A 4,000-nucleotide genomic window follows, 5' to 3' on the forward strand; every position below is an offset into this window, starting at 1 on the left:
AAACACAATTGGAGCCTTGGAAATGTAAATGAAGAAGACTGCTAACTTCAAAGCAAGGGCTACTGTGTTTGACAACGGGAATTCACAGACTAAGTCTGAATTTCCTGCTCATCAGAACCCACTTGGGTAAAGACACTGTTCAGATTGGTTTCTGGAAAAGCTATAAAATAGATGTCAAGGAATGATCCTGTATCTCTGACTGTTTGGACTCTTACAGGGAAGATGCCAAATGCAAAATGGAGATCCCCAGAAACATCTGGGTTCCTGAAAAGACTTTTAGGAAACCAAGAGATTACTACATCTCCGCTATCATTTGGGATTTACAAATTTTGACTCACCTGTTAATGTATTTTACCTCCTTTAACCTCTCAATAACTCTCATTTATTTTTCCTAGCTAATAAATCTTTAGTTAGTTTACTAGAGAATTGGCTGCCAGTGTTGTTTTTGGTGTGAGATCCAGAGTACCAATTGACCTAGGGTAAGTGACTGACGCTTTGGGTTTGGGAGTAACCTGATGTGGTGTGATTTTTGGTTTTAATAACCTTTAATCACAAAGTTCAGTTTGTCTGGGTGGCAAGATAGGCTGGAATGTCTAAGGGGACTGTCTGTGGTAAGACTGTCCTTGGTAAAACTGGTACTGTAATCCAGGAATGCACAATTGTTACTGGCTTTGTGAAATCCAGTTATAGAATATACTACTAGTTTGGGGTGCCTGCCCTGTTTTATGGCAGTCTGATCTAAGATTGGCACTCACAGTTGTGAACCACTCCAGAGAGCGTGACAATTGCCGTAGTCAGCACAGGAGTCACATGCCACAGGTCAATTGGGCTTAAAGATCATAACCCAACACTATTTAAAGTTTAAATTTGATATGGAAAGTTTTAAGGGTTAAAGATGAGTTACAATGGGTGAATCACAATCCTCTGAGAGTCTTGACTCAAAAGAACTTGAAAAAGTATGTAAAGAAAGGGGGCTATCTGTTAAGAAGAAAGCCGCAGAACACGAACTGAGAGATTTGCTCATGGACTTTGACCAAAAAGCAGGGTCTCAGCCCCCCTAGACCCCAGATGCAGAAGAAAAGGCCCCTCTGAGGCACTTGGAAGCCAAGAAACAATGCAAGCATGAAAGAATGACGGTGGAAGTCCAAATGAGGGAGAAGAAAGATGCCGAGGAAGCTGATGAAAGAGCCACTCTTCTCTTCATTAATTTCTTCTCTCCCATTCTTAGTCCCATGAGGCATTACCCCCACCCCAAGCATGCTGTGTCTGCAGCCCCTGCAGGTCAGGAAGCTCTGCGAGATCCGAAATCAAAGCTAGGTCCCCTGTGTGGCAATGCAGCCTAGTGTCACCAGACTCCACAAGGCAAAGCCTTCAACCTGCCAGTGCCCGGCTTCCCCCGCCCTGCTGCTCAGGGCAGTTTAACTCGGTTTGTTTCTCCATGAATCAGGGGAGTTTCATAGCACATAAGCAGGAAGTCCTGAGAACTGATGCAGGAGGGAGTAGGATTTCCAAGTAAGTTTGTGTCTGTCTTGTTCCCTCTTCAGGCCACATGCGCTCTCTATGAGATGATCTCGGTGAGCAAGTCCAGAGATGCCACAACCCGCCTCTATCCTCAGCTGCTAATGGCTCTTCTTGTCGAAATCCATTTCAGCCTGGGACAGAGCATACCAGGGGATAAAGTCTCTGGAAGGGAAAGCAGCCGGCAGAGCCTCCACACCAGGTACTGCGCCTACTGGAAAGTCAACGGTCTAATTACATGGACAGTCATAGAGAAGTCATAGTTCTCTTCTCCAGCTCTCATGTGGCCCCTGCAGGTTTTCCATAACTCTCTAATTCGAAGGGAGTTAGCAGGCAGGGCTTAGGTTGCAAGGGTGTCTCTCAGTGGTAAATGACATACCGACCAATGCACTGCAGAGGAAGTAGAAAGACTATCCCAGCAGCTATGGGGAGAAATTAGTGGGAGCCAATTTGCCAGTGTGTCAAAGGAATGTGGGTCCGACACTAAAGGGCTGAAGTTCTCCTGTTCTGTGACATTGACATGCCCTAGTGCTGATGTGCAATTGTCTGTAGGATTTGCTCAGAACTCTTTCTCTTTCTTCATATTATTAAATTGTATTACTATAGTGCCTAGGAACCCCAGTCACGAACCTGTGCCTTCCTAAGCTCTATTTAAACCATTGGTGTGTCTTTCCACACACAAGTGAATCCGTCACTCCCTGACAGACCTACCATGAGGGGGCTCCTGGCACTCAGTCACGCTGGTGTGTTGTTTGAATCTAGCTCTGCAGTGGAGGCTATAAAGATGCTGCTTCTCTGTGTTGGCTGCCGTTCCGAGCTGACTGTTATGGAGAAGGAGCAAGGCTGGATCCTCCTACAAAGCCCCCAAGATCACCTCCGTGGGGTGAGCCTGCTGGCCAGGTAATACACAAGCGTTTTCCATGCAGTCAGTCCTGCTAGTGGGGGCAATTCCAGAATGAAACATTCCTCACTTCTGGGCTGCCATGTGGCCCCAAGCTGACCCCTCACCCCCTTGTTGCAGAATGTGCTTCTTCCCTTACTAACAAAGGTATTTCTGCTTTGTGTCACAGAGCCATGGTGCACTATGCTTGCCCTGAGACCACAAGGATGCTGCTGGACCTAGTGATCCCACTCCTCGACAGAGGTGATAAGAAACACAGGCTGACCATGATGGCCTTCTTTGTAGAAGTAAGTTTCATTAGCTGATGAGAGCAATTGGGTTAGTTAGAGGCACATCACCAGGAATGAGGTGGCTCTATAGTCCATCGCTAGGTTGTCCTCCCCATTTCCACGGGTTCTGTCTGGCTAGTTCCTATTGACAGTTTTCAGGGATTGTCTCCTCATCTAACTCATTAAGGGATGGGGTTTAATTCTCTCCTCACCAGGAGTCCAATCCTGGGCCCATTGAGATCAATGGCAAAACTTCCACTGACTTCAGTGGGGTCAGGATTTCAACTCAGGGGTTTGATTTCTCAGTCCCAGCTTTCACGTTATCTCAGAGCGGCTTGTTCTGCTTCACAGGGTCACCACGAGGGGTTCGGCTGCTCTTGGCAAACCCCCAGATGCACAAGAGTCCGCCCTACAAATGGTCACTGAACATTTTGTTGCCCTACATGTTCTCCTGGAGGGTAGAGCAGCTCTGCTAACGCCTATGGCTGAGTCTAGTGCTAACGGCCAGGAAGTCAGTGGGAGGACTGGGTGTCACACACAAAGTGGGGCTGATGTATAGCAATGGACGGTACAACATGGAGGTTATGATGCCTCTCCAGAGAACCGACACACAAAGTTCTCCGGTAAGCACCCTGCTGCTGATTCGCTCTGTGTTGTTTTCAGCTTCTGCGTTACGAAGAGGCCAAGAAGCTCCCACATCCAGACACTTTGGACCGTCTCGAGGAGTGGACAAAACACCCCAGCCCAGTTTTCCGTTCACTTGGTCTAAGAGGACTCGGCATCCTGGCAACCCAAACAGGGAAGGTGAGAGCCCAGGCTTGGTTAACTGTAAAACGACGAGGTGGCTGTGACCCAGTGGACTGAGTTCTGGGCAGGCAGTGAGGCACAGTGTTCTGAGCCCACCTCTGCTGCTGGCTTGCTGACCCTCTCGGTGCCTCCATTTCCCCAGCAGGAACGGGGATCACAACGGCCCTTCAATGCAGATCTTTCCTCGGAGAGTATTTTAGATGGGATTTTACTGCTTGGATTTCAGGTGGACATTATCACTCTCCTAGGGCTATCACACGTCCGGGTTTCCCCGGACATGTCCGGCTTTTCGCTCTTTAAATAGCCTCTGGGGGGGGATTTCTAAAAATCTAAAAATGTCCGGGATTTCCCCCCAGTCGGCTATTTATCGACCGAAAAGCGGCTGACAGGGCGGCCGAGCGCCGCTCGCATTGGGGCCTCGGCAGCCAAAGCCCCTTCCCAGCTCCCCCCATCCCCTGCAGCCTTAGCACGCCGCCCGGCAGCGCTGGGGGGTGGGGCTGTGCGC

At 48.9% G+C, this 4,000-nt stretch overlaps 1 long non-coding RNA gene across 1 annotated transcript; it reads left to right on the forward strand.

The window, feature by feature from the left end:
- Positions 1-1,550: 1,550 nt before the first annotated feature.
- LOC135980580 (uncharacterized) lies at positions 1,551-3,482 on the forward strand. The gene is made up of 3 exons (XR_010597580.1): positions 1,551-1,720; positions 2,281-2,706; positions 3,352-3,482. It is a non-coding gene; the product is annotated as an uncharacterized LOC135980580 (long non-coding RNA).
- The last annotated feature ends 518 nt before the right edge of the window (positions 3,483-4,000 follow it).

The sequence above is a fragment of the Chrysemys picta genome, unplaced genomic scaffold (assembly GCF_011386835.1).
Source record: "Chrysemys picta bellii isolate R12L10 unplaced genomic scaffold, ASM1138683v2 scaf4592, whole genome shotgun sequence".
NCBI classification, from domain to species: Eukaryota; Metazoa; Chordata; order Testudines; family Emydidae; genus Chrysemys; species Chrysemys picta.